The sequence below is a fragment of the Nannospalax galili genome, unplaced genomic scaffold (assembly GCF_000622305.1).
Source record: "Nannospalax galili isolate Female #2095 unplaced genomic scaffold, S.galili_v1.0 scaffold427, whole genome shotgun sequence".
Lineage (NCBI taxonomy): Eukaryota > Metazoa > Chordata > Mammalia > Rodentia > Spalacidae > Nannospalax > Nannospalax galili.
In genome coordinates, this window is record NW_008356259.1 from 1,451,284 (window position 1) to 1,459,479 (window position 8,196).

Genomic DNA, 8,196 nt, shown 5'->3' on the forward strand with positions numbered 1-8,196 from the left:
CAAAGAGCTGTTTTCCAATTTTCCCCAGGGTATGAGAACAGCATGCTTACAAAAAAAAAATAATAATAATAAAGCAAGCATACTGCAAAGCATTGTGAGGTTAGTAATAAGAGATGAGATGGAAATGGAAAATGCCATGAGACTGTAACGGGTGGCATGCAGAACTTAATTAAATGTAAATTTTATTTGCAATGAAGCACAGTGCTCCTAGCAGCCAAGTCAGCAGAGCTAGGGCAGATGCTGGCTGATGCTAACCATTAGGTTGTAGCACATAGACAGACATACAGAAAAATACATTTCACAGGAAGCAGAAATTTAAATCCAAGTGTGCAAAATTTCAGGCTCAAACATCGAAAAGGGAAAAATGGCCATAAATCTTCCTAGGACCTTCAAAGCAGAAGTGGGCTGGACCCACACAAAATGGTGTGCCATGACTTCATGTCTCAGTTCCTTGATGCAGTTTGCTAGGTTTCACATGACACAATCTCTAATTTGAATGGCTCAGTAGCCATTCCTCCAAATAAGTCACAAATGCTCCTTCTCACAATCTTTGTAGAAGATTCCGCCAGAGCTATTTGTAGTTTCATCCAGCTTCATCCTGCTTATGTTTGTCCTTAAAGATGGATTAGCTCTAATCACCATGAATGATCCCTCCCTCATTGCATTTAGCCTGTTTTATATTTTCTTCATATCACTTTTAGCCATACATTTGATAATTCTGTTTATTCATATATTTTGTCTTGTGTTTACCCATCACATAAGTATGTGTGTTCTGTGGGATCAGGGACCTGTTGAACATACAGCCATGCTTAGAACCCCAATTGATCTACCACAAAGTAGATGTTCATTAAGTGTTTTAGCAATTGACTGTTCTTCATAATTTGAACTATTCCATTGGGGGAAAAAAGTAGCAATTGTGTTGGTAGAAATAAGATGTTTTAGCATTTATTTTAGCAAAATCATTTTCTATAACCATTTATTGAGTGTTTGTATGTAGCATGATTATATGTATTATAATCTCAATTCATCTACTTCACTAGTCATGGCAGGAAAATGGAGACTTTTTTAAATGAATGATGGTATTAATTATCCTAGGAAATATTGAGCAGAAGATTTAAGGCCACCAAGTTATACTTTAATGCTGTCAACTCAGCAAATATTTCAAATATCACCACCATGTATGGTTTAACTTAATTCTAAAGGGGAACTATTATACAGGCAAGGAATAGTTTTGTAAAGTCAATTAATTATAAAATTATAATCTTTAATGATTGGATTAAAACTTAGTGGCGCCTGTTGGAAATAATCTCTTAAAAACAATTATTCAGCCAAAAGACAAAAATTATGTCCTTCATAGTCTCTGCTGATGGAAGGAATGAGAAATGAGAAAACAGCAGTAGTGACTGTGCTAGGGGAAAGCAGGATTAAGTTGCAGATGCTAGTACCTTGGGAGTTTTCCCTCACAAAGGTAGACAAGGCAGGAACTTGAGCATGAGGGGCATTGCTGAGTGGGGTAAGTATGAAAAGAAGATGATGTGCTCCAAGACAAAACAAGTGTGAATCACAAAACAGTTCTTAATGTCCGGTATGCTGAGCACGTGTCTGAAACTACAGCTCTAAGGGCATCTGTTTTCTAAGGCTGTGAGTCTAGGTCTTGGACTGTTAAGAGTGAAAAGTAAGCATACATTTTCAGAGTCTTACCAGTTCTCCTCCCTTTGGAGACTAGTCATTTGCTCATTCCTCCATTCCTCTATTACAGGAATGCTGCCATAATTACATGCAGACACCTCTCAGAAATGTATCAGTGTTTGAGCTGTGAGGGCCGGTCCACTCAGTTTCTATCGGAGAAGCTAAAAGAGGGCTGCAGCTGGGAATTATTGAAGTTGAAAAATAGTTGAAACTGTCAAAAATGGCTACATGTAACTGTCAGTTATACTCTTAAACAATGTCCCATTTTAAGAATTTAATGAAAATAAACAAATTAGTATGTCCATAGAACATACCTTCAATGCAGAAGAGACTGCTATATACATAGTTTCCTAAACTTAAGATATTGAGATAAATTATGAGTACGGCCTTACTCAAAAGGATATCAAAATCAGAAGCATAAAAGAATGTTTGCCTAAATAAAAACAGAACTTCTTGTGTTATATACGTGTACGAACATGACATAATGAAACTCATTAACATGTATAGTTCATATATGCTAATAAAAATGAAATTAACCAAAAATTCTTGTCACTTTCCTTAGAAAACTTGAGTGTTACCTTGTAATGTTATTTTTAATAATATTTTTACTGATTTGAGAATTTTATACAGTATATTTTTATTGCATTCAGACCTCATCCCTCAGAGCTCCTCCAACCACCCTCTTCACTTACTTCATCATGTCCTCTAATTTTCAAGCCTTCTCAGGTCTAATTTGTGTTCCCCACATGCTCTTGAGTATGGGTAAGATACATCCCCTGGAGCCTGGTCTACCTGCTTTGAATCACACACTAAAAGAACACTGACTCTCCTCCCGGTGACCGCCAACTGCCAGTACCTCCTCAGCTAGGCCTGGGGCCAGCTTCTTGTCCACCTCCCCACTTCATGCTGGTTTTCTGTCTGGCTTGAGCGTGGGCAGGTCTTATACATAAGTGCTGCCACAAGTGCTGTGATTCATATGTGCAACTGCCCTGTGCAACACGGTTTCCTTGTATCATCCACCACCTCCAGCTTTTACAATCTTTCCACTCCCTCCTCTGCCATCATCCCCAAATTTCTGGATCACAACTTCATGAAACCCCATTAAATGAACAGATACCTCCTAATGCAGAGGCTCCACCATTTCCCAAATGGCTTTGTGTTAATGTCAAATCTGACTTATACATAGCTCAGTTCTCTTTTTCCATTTTGTTTTAATGAGTTAATAAAATTGCATATATTTATCATGTACAACATGATATTTTGAAATATGTATATATTTAAAATATGTATATATTTGTTTGAAATATGTATATATTCAAATATGTATATATTTAACTGATCTTTTCTATTGTTTGTTGTCTCTATTTCATTCATTTTTACTCTGATCTTCATGATTTTCTTCCTTGGTCTAACTTTGAGTTTCATTTGCTCTCCTTTTGTAGTTCCTTGAAATGTAATGCTAGATTATATATTTGAAATCTGTGCCCAATTTTTATTTCATTTTATACTATTCATTACACATAAGATAACAACACCACCATCCCTAAACATGCACATTATTACTAGAAATCAGTTTTTAGTCAGTTTTGGATGTCAATTTTTTCTTCAGGTTATACTGACTCACAGAAAAATTCTAGATAGTTTGCTTTAAAATGTTATAATTATTTTTTCAGGTATTTGCACAGGATAAAAAATTTTAAGTGAAATACTAAATCTCTTTTTAATCAGTCGCTTCTGATGAAGAGAACAGAAAATGTGTGTCCCATAAGTCAGAATTAACTTAAATCAAGCTATGAATGTTTGCAATGAATGTTTGCATCATCTCATTGAGCATGCATAACTAATGGATCCATTTCATTATGAAATGACTTGGATAATCCCTGGAGGGGCTGGCTTGGATACCGAGGTGTCATTGCCATTAGAACTATGCCACAGAAGCTTGTAAGAACATTGAGGCTGTCACTTGACTTCCTGGTATTTTAAAATCATTCAGGATTGAAAAATTAATAAAGTTATTATTTCATCAGCAAAATATGTTCATTGCTCTATCACCTCCTTCTTTAAAAATGCCTCAAATATACACTAGCAAAGAGGCCCGTCTTGTAACAATAAGTGAAATAGAATAATCTTGACCGTTCCCATAATTTTCACAACAAATCACTGAGGGAGTAATTATTATTTCCATTTTACAAGTAAAAGAATCAATACTTCTCTGAGGTCACATATTTAATAGAGGCACAATTAAACCCATGGTTATTTGGGCTCCCAGTAATTAGGAATTCTGCCAGGAAGGCAAGGCAATGTAGGGTCTAGAATCTCACTGTCCAGAATCAAACCACCACTCAGAATCAATGGCTACCTGTGTGGTCTTTGTCAGTTCATTTGTTCATCTAACTCTAGAAAATACCCCACTGAGAAATTGAGGAGACATGAACATTGATTATCCCATTGTTTTTTATAGTTATATGAGAACATGTATGTAAAGTGCTCAGCACCATCTCCGACATGCATACAAAGTGCTCAGTTATCCACCCTAGTGCTCTAGACCAATATTTATTATTCAAATTAGATATTATTGGGAGCTGGAGAGATGGCTCAGTGGTTAAGAACACTTGACATTCTTCCAAAAGACCTGGATTCAATTCCCAACACCAACGTGATGACTAACTCCAGTTCCAGGGGATCTAACACCCTCTTATGTCCACTGTAGGCACTGCATGACGTGGGTGTACTTACATGGATGCAGGCAAAACACTCATACACAAAAATAAAAATAATACATAAAAACATAAAAATAGATATTATCACAGAAAGGAGGACTTCCTGGATACATTGAGTATATTGGTGGATGGAATAAAAAAAATCCATACATAAAAAATATTTTCCTTGAGAATTTAGTGACCATAAATATGTACAAACAACACAGAACTAATTTCTAAAATGTTTGATTTTTCCAATTAACTTGCAAGGGTCTACGGATATAAAAAAATAAGACATTTCATCTTTCATCATTAAAATCTCTCTTCTGATGTAATGCAGGTAAATAATAAATAGAACTAACACATTTCCCACAGGTTTTACATACTACCTAAGCTTTATTTATTTCTCCTCTCTTTCTCCCTATATAATACTCCCTATTCCTCCCCCAGTTAAAGTATTCCCCATTTCCCCATTTCCCCCTCAGTAACACTTCTCTCTTACTATCCCCCCTCTATCAAGCTCCTTATTCCACTTTACTCCTGTGATCCTTTTCATTTTCCAGGCTCCTGTGTTTATATCAGGCTGTCTACTCACATCTAGGAATTCGGAGCAAAGATTCACAATGAGAGAGACGATGCATTGCTTATTTTCTGAGTCTACATTGCTATTCACTTCATATAACAGTTTCTAGTTCCATCCATTTACCTTCAAATTTCATGCCTTTCTTTACCACTGAGTAGAACTTCGTTGTGCAAAGGTACCACATTTTCGTTATCTATCCATCGTTTGAGGTGCATTTAGGTTGTTCCCATTTCTCAGCTACTGTGGAAAAAGCAGCAACAAGCATGGCTGACCAATATTTCTGCAGGATGATGTTGAGTCTTTTGAGTATACAACAAGGAGTGGTATAACCACATCATATGGTAGATTTATTTTCGGTTTTTAAAGAATTATCCATACTTATTTCCACAGTGGTTGTACCAGTTTGCAATCCCACCAACAATGAATGAGGGTTCCCCTTTCCCCACATCCTTGCCAGAATTTGATAGCATATGTTCTCTTGATCTCAGCCATTCTGACTAGGGTAAAATGAAATCCTAAAGTAGTTTTTGATTTGCATTTCCCTATTTAACAAGGATGCTGAAAAGTTTTTAAGGTATTTCTTAGCATTTTTATTTCTTCTTTTGAAAACTCTCTGTTCAGCTCCATAGCCCATTTTTTAAATTGGTTCATTTGTTTCCTTGTTTCTTTGTTTTTTGAGTTCTTTGCATATTCTGGATATTAATCCACTGTCAGATGTATAACTGATATAGATTTTTCTCCCATTTCCTCTTCACTAAGTTGGTTGGTTCATCTGCTGTAAGTCTTTAATGGGGTCCCATTTGTTAACTGTATATGAGTGCATGTCTATATGGACTATAGGCTATATAACAAAAAACACAGTGTCAGACAGGAGAAACCTCCTTTTGAACTTTGGTCAGAGTAATTACTTTGGCCAGAGTAATCCAAGAGATTCTCAGAATAACACAGACTATTGCCATAGCTCTTTATTTCCTCTGAGAACTTGAAGGTAAGACCCTATTGCTGAAGACAGGACATAATTTGGACACATTTGGAGCAATTGAGCTGGAACTGATATGGACGACTCCTCCTTAAAAACTAGTTCCTATAGTATCAGGAGAGACTCTGCAAACTGCCAAGAGAGAAAAACCAATCAATGACTCCATTCAGCTATAAAGTCTATGAACCACAGTGAAGCCCAGCCCAGAAAATAATCTCTACTGGTGCAGTAGTGGCCCTTTTATCTTGGGAGTGATCAGTAGCTGTCATATTGGACTGAAAGCCCATTCAATGGCAGCAAACTCATCTATGGTACTGTAAACAGAGTCAAATACACCTGGCTGGAGAGATCATAGATCCTGGGGCAAAACCTACTTTTGTCACTCCCTATACCAATGTAATTCCTTACTGTATTATAAATATATGTCCTTATAGTTACAGACAAGTGTACCTATCTCTCATTGAGAAGCTTCTTTTTGTAATAGATGGAGACTATTACAAAGTTCCCAGACTGGTTAACTGCAGAGCATAAGTATCCACAATTTAACCTCTACACCTAAGGCTCGGGGAAAATAGTGCAACAGGATGTAGGAAAGAATATTAATGCATTTCACAGCTCTCACCAGTGAAGCTTCCTCATCCAATAGATGGCGATTAACACAGAAACTCACAACTGGCCAACGTATAAAGAACAAGAGACTGCAGAGGGCTTATTCCTGAATAGGACACCTGTATCAAACTTCTGCCACCCAAGGCTCAGAAACCACTGGGAAAGAAGGGGCGGAAAGATTATAAGAGCCAGAAGTTGTTAATGACCACAAGGATTCAAAAGTTTCCAGACAGCAGGGAAGTTACTCATATGAACTTATAGAAATTGTAATAGTCTGCAAAAGACCTTCGCAAACTCGTGTCAGACAAAATGCAGCAGAGAAGTGGAGAAGGGTATAAAATGCCCCAACCTCGGCTGAGAAACTATTGGTAACCGATAACTGCTGAGAGAAGGAAAGCTGGTTTTCTTTAAGGGAGTGACACTAGATAGCTTAACAAGGCTCCAGTGGATGAATGCACACTGAAGGACATTTCAGGACACAAATTTTGGCTTGATAGGTCTTAACATATGTGACAGAGTGCATTAAATATGGTGGGGGGGTGCAGATAGGAAAGGGGGGTCTAAATATGATCTAAATAAATTAAAATTCAACACAAAGAAAATAATTGTAAATAGAAATTTATATATATATATATACACATATATGTATATATGCACTGTGAGTGTATATGCACACTCACAGTGGCCCAAGAGATTCAAGAAAATGCTTCAGAGTGAATGTCAGATGATCATATGAGGCTTTTCAGACATTTACATGTTTTTTGTTGTATCTAAGAAAAGATCCTGAGAAGAGAGAATAGCGATGAAGCTGAAGACTTAAGGAATGTGTAACAAAGAATAGTAAGTGCTAACCTCAACAGGTTCTGTTTTTCCTCTCAAATATAAGTGTTCCTTGAGGCCATTTTAAGCCTTAAATGGGTAGTTAGATGTGCATTTATAAAGTTAGATTGGATTTTAGGCACATTCTGTCAGTTAAATAAAGTCTGGCTACACTTAACAGAAATCACAAAACTTTAAGCATGTTTAAGAGCAAAGGTAAGCACACAAGAGCCCGCATAGCTCTTTTAACTGCACCACCATCAGATCTAGTATATTTCCTTATCCATCACCCTCTAGGTGCCTGGCTAAAACCCTCAAGTTTACCCCCAGGTGATGATTGATGTTGCATTTATTACCCCTGAATGATAGGGAAACTATCATACACTGCTATACTAAACATACAGGGAATCACTTTCTATAAAGATGAGTAAAGGAATTACTGAATAATTAACTAGCAGTGCACATGGGTAACACTGCTAAAGGCTGATCAAGAGGCATTCTGATGAGACGTGGCATCAAGGTAGGACATGCAGAAGTACAGAGAAGAGAATGATTTGCAGAGATACCAAACAGGCTGGATTTGTTTTCAATGTTAATGTTTTGGTAAATGAGTCTAGTTTTTGTTTTCAGTTTTTCTAAGTAGAAATAGCAAAGTGTGCAGGAGAAGAAATATTTATATTTCGTAATGTGATACATTTGAAGGCTTTGTAATATTACTTTATACCTATATTTCTTCATTTGTCACCCCAATGGGGAAAAAAAGAATGGTTAATCTCATTAAAAATGAAATGAGTTATGTATAGAGATACACTGCCTTC